This window comes from Theropithecus gelada, chromosome X (assembly GCF_003255815.1).
Source record: "Theropithecus gelada isolate Dixy chromosome X, Tgel_1.0, whole genome shotgun sequence".
NCBI classification, from domain to species: domain Eukaryota; kingdom Metazoa; phylum Chordata; class Mammalia; order Primates; family Cercopithecidae; genus Theropithecus; species Theropithecus gelada.
In genome coordinates, this window is record NC_037689.1 from 27,284,084 (window position 1) to 27,301,888 (window position 17,805).

The window sequence follows — 17,805 nt, forward strand, 5'->3', positions numbered from 1 at the left end:
AGTAGTAATAATAATTATCATTTTATCATCTATGAATTAGAACAATATTTAGCCTATAAAGAGCTGTTCTCACACCAATGGAAGCCACCGAGTTGTGCTCCTTTGGGAAAATATCTGGTGAGGATTTACTGCTTTAGAAGTTGAATTGCAGCTCTTCAGCTCCTTGGAGTTTGGGTGAATCATGTTTTTAAAAATTTGTATCATTTTTGCTTTTGAAGTAGAACATGGGGGTTTTTGTCTGTAATTCCCAACTTTTGTCTTCTCCTAGTTCTGAAATGAATACCATGGTGAGTGATATGGTTTGCCTGTGTCCCCACCCAAAATCTCATCTTTAATTCTAATCCCCATAATCCCCAGATATCAAGAGCAGAACCAGTTGGAGGTAAATGAATCATGAGGGGCAGTTTCCTCCACGCTGTTCTTGTGACAGTGAGTGAGTCTCATGAGATCTGATGGCTTTATAAGTGTCTGGCATTTCCCCTGCTTGCACTCACTCCATCCTGCTGCCCTGTGCAAAAGGTGCCTGTTTCACCTTTGCCTTTCTCCATGATTGTAAGTTTCCTGAGGCCCTCCTAGCCATGCAGAACTGTGAGTCAATTAAACCTCTTTCTTTTACAAAGTATCCAGTCTTGGTATTTCTTCATAGCAGTGTGAAAATGAACTAATACAATGAGTCCCAGTCTAGTTTTTTACATTCCATACCTATATAAACCAAGACAGAAGCCCAAGCATACTTGTTCAGACTGAATTTTAAAAATCAAGCAGTCAATCTAGACTGTGAAACTCTCATCTCTCTCTCTTGTTTTCCACCTAAATCCAACCTCTAGAAACTGAGAATGTCTAAGTCACTGACCACAAATAATAAGAACTGATAAAGGAGCATGAACCAAAATAACTCGAATGTCATGTCAAATGGAAGTGAGAGAGGTTGCTGAATGTTACTTGATGTGTAAATGAAAAGACAAGATGCTCTGGGAAAACATGTGAAAAAGAAAGGGATATAGCTTTCATACAGAAATGTGATACAAGTATAGTGATTTCCATTTAGAAAGCAATTTTCAATAAGAAAAATTTATTTAGCTTTATGGAGGCATAATTGACAATATTTGTATATATTTAAGGTGTACAAGGGGGTATTCTGACACGTGTATATATTCTGAAATGATTATCACAATTAAGCTAATCAACACACCCATAATCTCACATAGTTATCTTTTTCTAGTGTGTTCCTGGAAAGGATACTTAAGCTCCACACTCTTTGCAAATTTCAACTATAGAATACAATATTATTAACTTTAGTTACCATGCTGTACATTAGTCCTCCAAACTGTATTTGTTCTATAACCAAAAGTTTGTCCTCTTTGACTAACATCTCTACATTTCTCCCTCTCCTCAGCCTCTGGTAACCACCATTCTACACTCTGCTTGTATGAATTTGACTGTTTTATGTTTTTTTCTTTTCCTTTCTCTCTCTTTTTTTTTTTTTTTTTTTGAGACAGAGTCTTGCTCTGTTGCCCAGGCTGGAGTGCACTAGTGCAATCACAGCTCACTACAACCTCTGCCTCCGGCTCTCAAGTGATCCCCCCACCTCAGCCTCCCAAATAGCTTGGGGACTACAGGTGTGTGCCACCATGCCAGGCTAATTTTTGTATTTGTAGTAGAGATGAGGTTTCGCTATGTCACCCAGGCTGGTCTCAAACTCCTGGACTCAAGCGATCCACCCACCTCAGCCTCCCAAAGTTGGGATTACAGGCATAAGACACCGTGCCCTGCTGAATTTAACTGTTTTAGATTCTGTGTTTAAGTGAGATCATGCAGTATTTGCCTGTCTGTACCTGGCTTATTTCACTTCACTTAATGTCCTCCAGGTTCATCCATGTTGTGGCAAACGGCAGAATTTCCTTCTTTTTATGGCTGGATCATATTCCATTGAATAGGTACCCTACATTTCCCTTACCCATTCATCTATCCATGGACATTTGGGTTGTTTCCATATCTTGGCTACTGTGAGTAGCACTGTAATGAGCATGGAGATGCAGATATCTCCTCCAGATAGTGCTTTTATTTCCTTTGGAAATACACCCAGAATTGCTATTTCTGGATTATATAGTAATTGTATTTTTAAGTTTTTGAGGAACTTACATACCTTTTTTATAATGGCTATACTAAGCTCCATTCCAACCAACTCTACCACCACCAACACCAATACCACCTCCACCACCACCACCAACAAACACAATTTTTAAATTACATGAGATAAATGTAAATTGTAAACAGAGACCCTTTTAAGAAGGTAAAAGCTCCCTACAACTCCAGCTATTTCTAATTCAAATTATTAATGACTTTTATTGCTGTTGACACATTTTATATGGACAACTTTTGTCATTAGTGAATACAAACATGCTCAGGAGGTTGTGACTATCTTTTTCTTGATCTTTTTGATTATTCACAGTTGGCTGATGCTTCTCCTTTTAAAGAGGCCACAACATGGCTAAAGAGTGAGATGGTGGACATTTTGCAGAGGTTCTTATCCCCAGGTAGAGTCTTACTCTGACTTCAATCATCTATTCAGATGCAATTTAGCTCCATCCTTCTTTTACTTTTACACAAACCACATGGACATTGAGATTTCATTGCAGGCAATGAAAGTTATTCTGGCACATCTTATGTCACAAATCTAACAACAACTGCTTTTCTAATGTCACTTCCTGAAAAGGGAGAGACAAGAAGTGTATGTAGGCCACCTACTTTACAAATAAGCCAGAGAAGGCCCCTGGATTAGTCATAAAAAGCAAAGTCCACAAGAAATCCACCTGAAAGCTGGATTCAGAAAAAAAAGGAAATAAAAAAATACTAGAATCTACAACTATGGGCTAATGGTGTGTTTTAGATAGAGCTGGTTAATTTGAGAAACGTTGGGAGAAACCTGGAAATACAGTCATGAGTTGCTCTTGCTAGGAAAGAACAATGTAAAGACATCCTTCTCTTCTAGGGAAGTCAAATTGGGTCAGTCACAATGATCAATCAAGATTACTTCTTGACCAGGTGTGGTGGCTAATGCCTGCAATCCCGGAATTTTGGGAGGCCAAGGCAGGAGGATCACCTAGGGTTAGGAGTTTGAGACCAGCCTGGGCAACAGGGTAAGACTCCATCTCTACAAAAAAATTTAAAATAAAATAATAAGCATACTTCTCCCTTGCCTTCATGAGAAGAATAACAATGTTTTTATTGGTTACAACTAGAAAACCTACTCCATTCCACAGCATGAAAATCTCTAAGTGGGATCATATGAGTTGGGGCATTCAGTGATGGACATTAGGCCAATTCCATAAGCATTATGAGGCTGCCATTGCATACTGACAGGTGTGTGGCAAACGCCACTTAACTGCATTCCAGAGCTCCATAGACATAAATATTTGTGTTAAACATTACATCTCACTGAGCTGGTATGTCTTCTCAAATAGTTTGGACTTGATTTTGCAGGTAATGCAACACGACAAGGTAATGACTTGCCAAAAACTATAAAATCAGATCAAAACTTGAAAGATAATGTCCTCTAAATCTGTTAAAAAAATTTTTGTAAGTACATGCATCTCTTTAGATACTCATGGTATGGTGTATTAATGCTCTTGCGTTGTATTTAAAATAAAGCTAAATCTTATTTCTAAATTGCTTAGATTTACGAATATATGTATATATGCATACACACACCTAAAGAGAAGAAGGAAAGAAAGAAAGAAAGAAAGAAGAAAGAAAGAAAGAAAGAAAGAAAGAAAGAAAGAAAGAAAGAAGAAAGAAAGAAAAGTTTCTAAACTGTACACAAACACACACATATGTGTATGATACATGTATAGAGAGAGAGAGAAAGGAACAGTGAAAGAAAGGAAGGGAGGGAGGGAAGAAAGATGGAGGAAGGAAGGAAAGAGGGGAGGGAAAAAAGGAAGCTAGGAGAGAGGGAAGGAAGGAAGGGAGGGAAGGGGGAAAGGAAGAAAGGAAGGAAGGAAAAGAGAAATAAAGAAAAATTTCTAAAGTGCACACATACACATATATAATATATACATACATATGCAAAGATAAGTGGATTGATATGTAGATAGGCTAGACTGGACACCTAAATTATATATAACTAATGTTAACTGTATTAGGCATCCCAGTTGTACCCCCAAAGAGCATTCATTATTTCTAGCACAAAGAGGGTGTAGTAAAAGAAATATATATATGTTTGGTACAAAAGCAATTGCAGGTTTGTCATTCAAAGTAATGGCAAAAACCACAATTGCTTTTGCACCAACCTAATACATACACATACACATGCACACATATAGCACACATATCTATATAATGTACATATGTATGTAATATGTAAATCTATATTGTAATAAATGTATAGAACATTAGGGATATACACATGTATGAGAAATGTATAACACAGTATAAGCTATAAAAGTAGAATTGGGAGATGTGGTTTTCTCCATTTTTAGAAGAGTTTGAAATATATTAAATGTGATATAAGTTGTTATTAAAACTGTAAAGAATATAACAAAAATATTGCTTATGGACACTAAAACCAGTATTTATTCAATAGAATCTTACTGACAAAAAAAAAGAAAAACAATACAAAAACTATATTTCAAGTACTTTTAAAGTTCTACATAGAAAATTTTAATTCAAGTGTTTTGAAATAAATATTGTATGTCTCAGAGATGTCAGAACAGGAAACTGGCTGTATAGAGTGAATTACAAATGTTCCAATAAAAAGAATCACAGTTAACCCTGCTGCCATCAGAAAACTACACACTGAAATGGGAACCATCCTGGATTATTTAATAAAAAATAAGAATAATTCCCAGCTGCTCTAATGTTCAACTTTCTTGTCCCACAGCACCTCTGATCACTTTTACTCCATCTCAATTTATTCCAGGTAAAATGACGTTAAAGCTGTCAATGAGAAAGCAAGGAAATGGCTTAGGGTTGTCTTGGCAATGCGGGGTCTTTTTTGGTTCCATATGAACTTTAAAGCAGTTTTTTTCCAATTCTGTGAAGAAAGTCAATGGTAGCTTAATGGGGATGGCATTGAATCTATAAATTACCTTGGGCAGTATGGCCATTTTCACAATATTGATTCTTCCTATCCATGAGCATGGTATGTTCTTCCATTTGTTTGTGTCCTCTTTTATTTCACTGAGCAGTGGTTTGTAGTTCTCCTTGAAGAGGTCCTTCACATCCCTTGTAAGTTGGATTACTAGGTATTTTATTCTCTTTGAAGCTATTGTGAATGGGAGTTCATTCATGATTTGGCTCTCTGTTTTTCTGTTACTGGTGTATAAGAATGCTTGTGATTTTTGCACATTGATTTTGTATCCTGAGACTTTGCTGAAGTTGCTTATCAGCTTAAGGAGATTTTGGGCTGAGACAATGGGGTTTTCTAAATATATACTCATGTCATCTACAAACAGGGACAATTTGATTTAGACCTACCCATGTGAAGAGAAACAAATATCTAAACAGTTTTTTCATGGACACAACACAATCTGGAAATTTTAGATTTGTTGGTATTGCCGTCTTGGCTTTGCAAGACATTTAAGAGTCAGCACAAGGGGCTGAAATACACATAGCTTAGCAATTGCATTAAAGTGTGTTTGTTAGCCTTGTCTGCATGAAATGAGAAGGCGGACAGGTAAGCATCAAGACAAATGGACATAAGAAATGAGAAAGTATACATTGCATACCTTCAAATGCTAAGTCGTCTAGGAAGGGCTTATTTTCTAGAAGTTGCTAACAAACCAAATGTAGTTTGTAGAAACATGCTACCACTCAGTTTCTGGGGAAATAAAAAAGCTAAATGTATTGCTTGCTAAGTCAGAAGGAGCTCCGATTATAGGTTGTGATGTCTGTGAAGCAAGCCAGTCACTGCTATTATCTTATATTTGGGTACTGTAAAGTTTAGGTCAGTCCCGGTAAACTTTCAAAACAGATTTTTTTTTTTTTTTTTTTAAGAGCATCTTGCTATATTGCCCACACTGGCCTGCAACTCACCAGCTCAAGTGATCCTGTCACCTCAGCTGGGACTACAGGAGCATGCCACCAAACCCAGAGGAAATAGAATTTTATGGGGCGCTTTGTCCTAATGCAGAAACCCAGTTTCTGGTGTGAGCCGGTTGCTGATGGGTTTTCTTTGGGAAGCACCGAACTTCACGGCTGAGTGGCTTTCCGAAGCATTACTCCTGACCCAAGTTTGATGGAAAGATTGCATCACTTTTGAAACTAGTTTTGGAGTTTCATACAACTACAGGCAGAACATAACCAGTCTTTTTATTCCCTTGAATTTGGAGCCTTCAGCATTTTGATTCTCAGGAATTTCCAGGGTATGGCAGTATACCCTCTCAATCATCTTCCTCCATTATTCCTGCCTCTTCTTGAGCTCATACATCTATAATCTCTTCAATTGCCAACTGCCTATAGCTACCTTTCATTTGACCCCCACACCTCAGTCTAACCTGTATGCTTCTGCTTTCAGATCTTCTCAAACCAGAGAAGATCTTAGTACCAAGAATTCCCCTTAGTACCAAGAATTTCCAGTAGCCCCGTGGCCCCATGCAGCAAACTGAAAATTTAATGGGCACAAAACCATCTTTATACAAAAAACACAGTAATCTTGTAATTGAGAAGTAATGCGGTTGAGGCATCTGAAGTTCATAAATAACCTACTCCTAGAAAAAGTTTTGGTGAAAATTGAAAGATTATTTTTAGGTTAAGGTTTTTATGGTGGTGTTAGATGTGAACTTTAATGAGCATGTTCATGTCCAAAAAACAAACAAATGAACAAAAAGCACATTGCCCTTCATGGATACCTTTTCTGACCTCAATTCTTATGATAAAAGTGGATAAAATCAATATGTTGAGACACAACTACTATTAAGAGGTGAAGAAAATTACGTTTTTTTTTTTTAAAGAAACACTTGGCCGGGCATGGTGGGACACCAAGGTGTGCGAATCACCGAAAGTCAGGAGTTCGTGACCAGTCTGGCCAACATGGCAAAACTCTGCCTCTACTAAAAATACAAAAATTAGCTGGGTGTGGTGGTGCGCGCCTGTAATCCCAGCTACTTGGGAATCTGAGGTGGGAGAATCACTTGAACTCAGAAGGCAGAGGTTGCAGTGAGCCGAGATTGCACTGCAGCGATCCAGCCTGGGTGACAGAGTGAGACTCCATCTCAAAAACAAAACAAAACAAAAACACTTACACACTGTTGGTGGGAATGTAAATTATTTCAACCATTGTGTAAGACAGTGTGGCAATTCCTCAAAGAACCAAAAAAAGAACTACCCTTCAACCCAGCAATCCCATTATTACTGGGTATTTATATAAATATATTCAAAGAATTATATTAATTCAAAGAAATATAAATTGCTCTCTCATAAAGACGCATGCACATGTGTGTTCACTAAAGCACTATTCACAATAGCAAAGATGTGGAATCAACCTATATGCTCATCAATGGTAGACTAGATCAAGAAAATGTGGAGACACCCTGGAATACTATGCAGCCATAAATAAAGAATAGGATAGTGTTACTTGCAGAAACATGGATGGAGTGGGAGGCCATTATCCTTAGTAAACTAACACAGGAACAGAAAACTAAATATTACATGTTCTCACTTATAAGTGGGAGCTAAATGATGAGAACACATGGACACATAAAGGGAAACAGCAGACACTTGGCCTGTCATAGCGTGGAGGGTGGGAGGAGGGAGACGATCAGGAAAAATAACTAATGGGTACTAGCCTTAATACCTGGTTGATGAAATAATCTATACCCATAAACTTTCATGACACAGGTTTACCCATATAACAAATCCACACTTGTACCTCTGAACTTAAATCAAAAAACACATATTTGTTCCTTAGAAGGAAAGAGTAACAAATGTTTATGTTTATAATCTATGTGTATTTGAGAGAATCTAAACCTAGATGTGTGTTTATAATCTATATATGTGTGTTCATGTTTATAATCTATGTGGCATCTTGTGGTTTTCTATTTATAAATGACAAGAAATCAATCCCTCAGGTTTTTCCTGACGTCTGTGCCGATTTTCCTTTTTAGTTAATGTCCCATGGTCTTTGTTACGCTCTGGCCAGGAGGAGAGCACACTATAGTTTCCAGTCACTCTTGGGGTTGGGTGTGCTTCTGTGACTGCATCTGGCCAACTGAGGTAAATGTGAGTTGTCCTGAGAGAGTTCCAGAAATCTTCCTTGGATCAGAGGTCTGCTCTTTTCACTGGCCCCTCCTTTCCTAATTGGAGCTTAAGGATCTATCCTAAACCAGGAAATGACTTTGGAGATGGAGCAAAGCAGAAAAATCTTTGATTGAGGCAAGTACATACCTCCAGGCTGTGTGAAGATGACAGATATACCCTGGCTTGTTCAAGCCACTTGATAATGTGGGTTTTTCTGTTTTCTCTTTTTTTCTACCAAGTCCACATTCTAGGCAATCCAAATCTACTTTAAAATATGGTTTACACCTTAAAATGGTATAGTGTATTCTCGCATGTATTACTTCTACAAAGCAATTATTATAGGCTCCGTTTCTATAGTTACAGTTTAATTAAACATAGTTTGATAATAAGAATCTTACTTTTCAGCCTGTGTAAGACATCTGCATTGCATGATATAATAAACATAATGCATGTGCGTTTCCAGACAAGCATCTCTAAATTTTCCTGGAATTGCAATGTTTCATTATGGGAGATACTTTGAAAGAATACTGCAGTTGATACATGTTCTATTTTCAAAGTCAAAATTCTAATTACCTGTATACTTTGTATCTTCTTCTTTGTGTAAATGATGCTAGCTATGTCAACTCTTCAAATATTTGCGTAAGACAGGTAGGTAAATATTTGGAATTTCATACTAGTGTAGAATGAGGTAGGCACAACGAGGTTTTTTTTTTTATAATAAAAATGTGATATTGCTGCAATGCTAACTAACCTACTGTACAGAAAAACGTGGTTTTCTTACATATGCAAAATTGCCATTTTTTGTCTGTTTGTTTAAACAATTTTAATTATCCACATAGATTGGCTTCATATAAATGACAAGTTAAAATAGTGGGATGTGTTTAAGGTGTCTCAACAGTTTGAGGGAAGCTCAAAATGTTTATGGCTCCTTCTGAAGCCCATTGGTGGGCACAAAAATAATGACCAACTTTACAAAAACCCTGTTTCTGGTGAGGATGCAGTAGCCAGGGTGCAAGGGAACAAAGCAGTGTATAGTATCTGTGTGGCTGCAGAGAGAAGGTGACGCTGAACCAGGTCTGGCAGAATGAGTCTGCATTTGCCTGGCATCAAACTTCTTCAGCCAACCCTTTCTCTTCAGCCTGCTCCTACCCTAGTCCAAATCTTCCTACCCTTGGGCTTTAATTCTTCCTGCTCTTCCTTCTCCAGTGATTCTCCTTCAGTCTTTCATGTTCATCTTTGTGAGATAACTTTTTACATGAAAGCAAATATCCTAAGGACACTCTCCTAGTCAGTAATTTATACAATTTCTCTCTCTCTTGTTTTCTCTCTCTTCATATATATACACACACAGAAACACACACACATAATACATATACATAGTATTTACATATATATACATGTATATATGATATATATGTATATATGTACATATATGTATACACATATACACATGTGCATATATACACATATGATTTAAAAGTTTAATATACATATATGTATATTATATCTATATAATCTATATATGTATATATAGATTATATATACATATGTATATGATATGTATATTAAACTTTAATATACATATATGTATACATATAGACATACATACACATGTGTGTATATACACATACACACATATATACCTATACACACATATATACAATTATACATATACACACATATATACATATTGAAGAAAGTATCTCCAGGCAGTGTGGATATACATACATATATGCATATGTATGTGCATATATGCATATATTCATATATCAGAAGATTTTGGCAGTATATTTATGTTTCTACAGAGAAATTAGGGATGACAGAAAGCTAAAAAATATTATAACCCTTAAATGATGCAATTTTTACTCTGGAGGGCAAAAAAGTATGAAAAAGGAAACACATTTAGTCCAGGGTATGATCTTTACAATAGTGTGTGTATACTGTGTAGATATAGATATAGATGCAGAGCATACGATAAACTCATTGGCAGGTTATTTGAATTCTGACACGTCCAAACATCTTTCCAGCTTCAAACATCCTTCCAGCTTGCTCCTCCACTGCCATTTTTCTCACTGACTCCACTCAATCTTAAACCTCTGCTTTTTGTTCACTAAGGATGAGGGGTGGACATCCCCAGAAAAGGGAAGGGAATGAAAGTATGTAGGTATCACAAAGTGGATGGTTAGTACATATTCATGGAATGAAGTCATGTGCTAATTGATTCATTATGCAGGTATTTGCCGGCAAATACACCATTGTAGCTCATGTCCAGACCACCTTGAAGCATAACAAGGAGACGCAACATGAGTGTGTTTCAGATACCTAGCTCAACATAGAGAATTGAAAACACTGTTCTTTCCCATAAACTCACTAAAAGGACAAAATAAAAGTCTAAATAAGAGGCAATAATTCAAAGGAATTAAATAAGAGAGCAGACAACAACATACTTCAATGAAATATTGCAAGCTGGAAAGCAGATGGGTGAATCTCAATTCATCCTCATCAGAGAAACTTGGAAGTACTCAAGGTCAAGGGAGTAAACTAGGAAATAGGCCAGCCCTTGGCCCACACGAAGGCCTCTGAAAGTGAGGTCTCAGATATGGTTAAAAGCAAGCCTTTCTCTGTCTCTCTCTTTGCCTTTTTAAAACTTTGTGCAAGTATATAAGGTACATGAGAAAATTTGTTACATGTATATGATATGTAGTATTCCAAGTGTCTGTCACCCAAGTACAATACATTTTTATGTAAAGTCATCTTACTCTGCTGTGAAACACTGAATGTACTGGTTTTATTTTACTGTATGTGTTTGCACTTTTTACTCACTCATCCTCCCTGCCCCATCCCCCAAAGCAGGACTTCTTTGGAAGATTGAATATCTCTGTCCCACAGAGCTAAATAATTGCTCCTTATTTGACCTGGGAGTTGATCCACAGAGATTAATTATCTCTCGAGGGCAGACGGGGCATTCTTCCAGATGCTAGTGACAGCTCGTGGGCAGGGGTAGAGTTACACAGAATATGGAAAGTAAGTAAAAGTCTACACACAGAATGTTGAGAAACTCATGCAGCTTCCCACACTGGATTCTAAAAATGCCAACAGCAGGGAGGGAAACAGTTCTCTCTAGGAAAACTGAGAAGTCAAGAAAAGAGTCAGATACCGATATTTACATGTCTCCATTTAAATCATAGGTTGCCAATTTAAGTGTGAGTCCCATAAGTTGACGAAACCTATCCAATTGCAGATTTAGTGCCTCTGTTTCAAATATCAGGAGTGTTTGAGGATCACCCAAAATGCTAAGAGGTCTTCCATCTAACATGGAATAGAGAGACAAGAAAGGAGACCTTTAGATCACCATTTCTTTAAGTCTGATCTGGAAACATTTGGAAGTCCATGAAATAAGAACCACATTCATAATAATAACAGGACTTAATTAACTATTTCCTCTGCTTTTGAGAGTTTACAATTATGTTTTGCCCAAGTTACATAGCTTGAGATCTCACAACAAACTCAGTCCAGAAGTAGATATGCGACCTAAGCTCTGTTTCAGTAAGCTAGGCATTAAAGACATCTACAAGAATGTAAAATAATGCCACTGTTTTTCCTTTTCAGTTGGAAAACATAGCGACTTACAAAAATTATGCCATTTTTGTAACAGATAGTGGGTTTGTACAGAGGCTAGGAGGCCTTCTAAGACAGGTTTTGCAACCTGTAGGGTGCCATTCTCAGTACGGGTCAATGGGTTAATACTACGAGTGGATGCAAGTTATAGAGTATCTGAGACTCAAGCAGAGGTGGAGGAAACTACAACAAAATTAGAAAAGCAACAAACAATTCAGGCCAGCTTTAATCCACTACATGTTATGAAGTATGATTCTGTATTAGTCTGTTCTCACACTGCTAATAAATACATAGCTGAGACTGGGTAATTTATAAAGGAAAGAGGTTTAATGGACTCACAGTTCCACATGGCTGGGGAGGCCTTACAATCATGGCAGAAGGTGAATGAGAAGCAAAGTCACGTCTTACATGGTGGCAGGCAAGAGGGCATGTGCAAGGGAACTCCCCTTTATAAAACCATCAGATCTCGTGATACTTATTCACTATCACGAGAACAGTAAGGGGAAAACTCGCCTCCAAGATTCAATTACCTCCCACCAGTTCCCTCCAATGACATGTGGGGATTATTACAATTCAAGGTGAGGTTTGGGTGGGAGACACAGACCCAAACCATATCACATTCAGTGGTTGGAAAAAGCAAATGCATTCACCTGTGGAAAATTTGGCAAGCTGTATTAAAATGCAGAGAATGTTTATCCGCTGTCCCACTTATATCAAATATATGTCACTGTGTGTGTGTATACAAGTGTGCATGCATATATGTATTTGAGTGCACAAATGGGAACACAGAATTTTCATAGTAGTTATCTCTGGGTAGGGGGAGGTGGGCATGGGGTCACTTGCCATTTCACTGTATTTATCTTCTATCTTACTTGGAACTTGAATTTGTAATTCAAAGTGAATGGATTAAATGATGACTTGTCTAATGCTTTAGTAAAAATGTGCTATGTATTCCCAAATAGCTTGTAGATAATGCCAAATACTAGACATTAGTTTCCAATGCTGCCATCATTGGATGTAAAACGTTGTCAGTTGAGCTGAAAAGAAGGAAGCCGCACACTTACCTCCTTCTGCAGTCTGGTGGGTGCAGAGGAACTGGCACCCAAATCCATATTGGTTGGACATGGTTCAATAGTATGCCACAGAAACAGAACTAAATCTAGGGAGGGTAGTGGGTGAGGAACAGCGTCTAAAAAAGGGATTCATTTCCCACACATGCAAAGGAATGTTGAACAAATCCATCTTGTGATACTCACCAAGGTGTTAGCCAAACCTAGAGGAGACAGAACTTCCACTCGTATTGCCAAATGTCTGTTTGTTGGGAAAATGCTTCTCATCTGTTATGAGTGTTAAACCATTCCGAAGGTATCTGGGAAACCAAATCAGTAATTTAAAAATTCCTTGTAAACTTGGAATGAAAATAAAGGGAGAGGTACCTACTGCCTCGTCTATTTGTCTCATGGATGCTTTCACTGACTCCATGACAGAGGAAGCTTTTCTAGTACTGGAGTCCCCATCTCCAAGGACAATAATGCCTTCTTTGGGAATAACTCTGGAAGGACCTGCCTGAGGCTATTTTACACTTAATTTTTTAAAATAAGTAAAGGAGTACACTCTAAAATAGCAATAAAAAGTGTAGCACTGCAAATACTAGGTGATAGAAATTTTTCAGCTCCAAGATTGTCTTATGGGACTACCATTATACATGTGGTCCACTGTTGACTGAAACGTCATCTTTATGCAGTACATGACTGTATATGTATATGTAGATACAGATATAACTACATATAGATATAAATGCAGATAATTTTTATTCCATATCCCACTTATATAAAATATACATGAATATACATATAAGCATCTGTGTGTACATCTATGTATTTGAGCACCCAAATGGGAAAAACACACAAAATTTTAATAGTGGTTATCTCTCAGGATGGGGAGGTGGCTATAGAGTCACCATTCCATGCTATTTTCTATCTATATATCTATACTATATCTATACTTTATATACCAAATACTAAATATATATACACACACACTGAATGTGTATACTATATCTATATCTACTATATGTGTATACTATATATACTTGTGTGTACTATACATACTACATGTGTGTACTATATATACTTATATACACATAAGTATGTGTATCTAAATTTACATGTAGATAAAGATATACACACATTTATATATACTTATATGTATTCATATTCATATCTATCATCTTTCTACCTACCATCTGTCTATCATGCTATTTGTCATCTATCATCTATCTACCATCTATCTGCCCATCTATGTACCCGTCCATCAATCTACCTATCATCTATCTATATATCTATCTCAAATATCTATTCATCTATCTACCCTTATATCTGTTCATCTAGTTGTCTGTCTCATCCATCTATCTCATCTATGTACCTGTTATCTATCTATCTATCTATCTATCTATCTATCTATCTATCTATCTATCTATCTATCTATCTATCTATCATGAGTATAATTCCTCTCATATCTGTTTTCTTCTCAAAAACTTCTAGACAATTTTGTACAAATGGATTTATTATAATGATAACACACCGTGCCCTACAGCTTTTAAAATTTTCTTCAAAGTATCTCATGCATTACCTCATTTGATATATTTGCTAACTTCTCTGTAGAAGGCCATTGGCCACTGTTGAGCCTCATCTATGAAATGTGGAGAAACAATGCTGGCAGCATAAATTAGACCAGTGTTATCAAGTCTGAAGGCAGCATGTTGGGGTGATATGTTAATTGATTCAGAAGCAATTAATGTTAGCTCTTAATGTTGGAAAGCATTTCCACCCTGTAATAATGTATCAGGACCTTTGTTTTCATGGAATCTTCTCAAATGTTTTGTGATATTTCAAACCAAATCATTTTAGTTACACAATGAGTTACCACCTTTTTAAAATTTTATTCTTCTCCCCAGCTCCCCAAAGATAAATTCAGATCAGGAAGTAAATACATTTTCTAGTTAGAAAGCACAATGCAATTTGAAATGTCGAAAGGAACAGATTCCAAGACTAAGAAATTAATGCCCACACCCAAAGGCACAAAGTAATTATTTTCCAAAGAGTGTGTCTGCTAATCCATATCAGCCAGATGCACAGAGGTTTAATAAGACATGCAACCTAGGAGGAATATTAAACAATGCTTCTTGGATCCTATTAAATCCTGCTCTTGTTGTATGCTACAAAATGCAAAGTTCTAGAAAAACATATTTTTAAAAAGCAAAGCCAGTTGTACATGAATGGATTCTAATTCAAGCATGTATTGCTTCACCTACCTGCTAAGGTCTTGCCTGTCCATATTCAGGTTGGTGGCAAAGTTGGGAATCAGGAAGTGAGAAGTTTCATCAACTTGAGAGGAATCGATAGCCAAATAACATACATGAACAGGGTTAACTGCATCCTCTTGTCATTCTTTCTATGGCTGGGTTCCAAATGACATGTGTGGCTTGTATTTCTAGGTTCACAACTGCTATGGTAGGGTCCAGCCTCTTTGCTAACTGTTTTCTTATGGCAAGTAGTTGCAAACAGATTATTTCTATGGTGGTGCACCCTATCCAGCCTCTGCTATGGGCTTGGCTTCTAATTATTCTCCCTTGCTTTCTTCTCCAGGGGATTGCTGAAGGCTCACATATGCTTAGAAGCATATGTGTCTTCCCTTTGGGAGAGGGGCATGTTCAAGGACTACCTGATGTAATTTAATAAGACGTTAGACCCCTTGCCACAAGCAAAAGAAACGCCTTGTCACTATTCACATTCCTGAGCTCCCTGTGGGATACTCCTTGGTATCTTCTTTTCCCTTGTTTTGCCCGATAACCCCATCTGAGTTTCTCCTGAGAGCACCTCCTCAGTATATCACCTGCGTAACAAGCTCTGTGTTACATTCTGTTTCTAGAAGACCTAATATTTCGGCACTCAGATGATTTTCTTGTGCTCCTCAAAGCAGTTCTCAGAGTTACCTTGGAGAGTGTGCCTTTCCCTGCAATCTCCCTCCAGCTTTGTGACACCAGCGGAGGAAACCACAAAGCCTGAGAGAGATGCTTGGTCTTGCCTCTGCTGCTACACGTTGTATGGCACCATCACCTTCTTGGAATGCATGTCAGCAAGGCATTTTCCACTCAGTTGGCTCTGCGGCAGGAAAGCCAGTGGTGAAACTGGGATGATTCGTGCCTACCCTTGCTCTTTCTTCCCTTTCTCTATATCCTCCAAGGAAAAAGGGAAGGACACTTCCCCCAGGCTCTGTCTCCCAGTCTGGTGTACTGTTTTCAAAATATTCTTGCTATTGTTAAAAACCACTGTTTCCCCCATCTTCTGTGCTTGGGAGATAGTCAACAGGCCTGTTGGGACCAATGGCTATCGGGACACATCCTATATCCTCTCTTCTATTTGGACAATGGGAATGCTTGGGTGTATATGTCTCAAGAGCTTTTTGCTTCCTGATGCAGAGTAATTCCAGCTGGATCTCTACTCTAGCTAGAGATTTCTAAAGATAGTCTTTCTAGCTGACTTAATTATAATAGAGCTTCCTACAGAAACCAGGGAGCATTAAGTACCATCTCCAGGAGAACACAAGAGTGAAGAACAATATGGTACAAGTGTTCTTTGGCAAGTGGCTGCCATTGTTGTTCTCACTTGTAGACATGGGGTTGAAATTATATGGTTTAGGCATGGCCCCAACCATTCTTTCACTAACATGAGAGTGGCTGGGAGAGGGTAGCAGGAAGAGGATGCTCCACCTGCCATCTTCACATGGCAAGAAAGAATTAAATCCAGATTTACAGTCAAGGGGAACCATGGTTCTGCACTTGAAGGACAAATAGAAGACACATGCACACACAAACCCATGTGCATACTCTTCTTCAGGAAGTTGTTTTATTGGGCATTCAGAAATATAGACAAGAAAAAAATAGTGTACCATACAAACTCTTTGATAAAGGAATATATATCTTAGGAAAGTGCAATAGAACAAAAAAGAGAAACATTAGGGAAGACAGAATGCCTGATCAAAAGTTATAAGCAATGCATGATATCATGTTACAGGTGTTGCTAAACTGGGATTACATGTCTGTCACTCATATGCCTCCACAAATGTTTGAAGATAAAAACCAACCCTTGACACACAATAAGCATGAATGTTCCTGATATTGAGTGGAAAAAAACATATTATCAGTTGAAAGCCCTGGAAATTTGAAGAAGAATAATTTAAAGAGCAAGCTACCGTAAACAAACTAGCTTCTTGAAGGCTGTTTCTCATAAGGTGCCACAAATAATCTGCTGTCACAATTACAAAACATGATGAATGAGTGAGATGGTTCAGAAGCCAAACTCATATGCAATGTACTCCTCTACAGATAAGTCTAAATTATGTTTTAGAATAGTCAGACTCCAGGAAGCATCTAAATATGCAAATCTACACACACAACAGAAAATACAGATTTGTGCTTCTGGGGAAATATAGATGAACATCCCTGATAAAGACCCAACAATTTTGAAAACTAAATAAGTTGTGCACCTTCAGAACTAACTCTGGATTATTGTTGTTGCTGCCATTGTTGTTTTGTCTTTTTTTAAATTTGAGGGATGTTCTTACTGTGTAGTGGCGTGATCATGGCTCACCGCAGCCTCGACCTCTCAGGCTCAGGCAATCCTCCCACCTCAACCTCCTGAGTAGCTGGAACCAAAGACATGGGCCACCATGCCTGGGTAATATTTTCTTTTATCTTGTTGGTACACATGAGGCTTTACTGTGTTGTTCAGGCTGGTCTCAAGCTCCTGGGCTCAAGTGATTCTCTTACCTCAGCCTCTCAAAGTGCTGGCATTATAGGAGTGAGCCACCACACGTGACCCCTAACTCTGAATTTTTGATAAACAACACATAACAATGTGCATGAGGTCTCAATCCTTGGCAAAACTT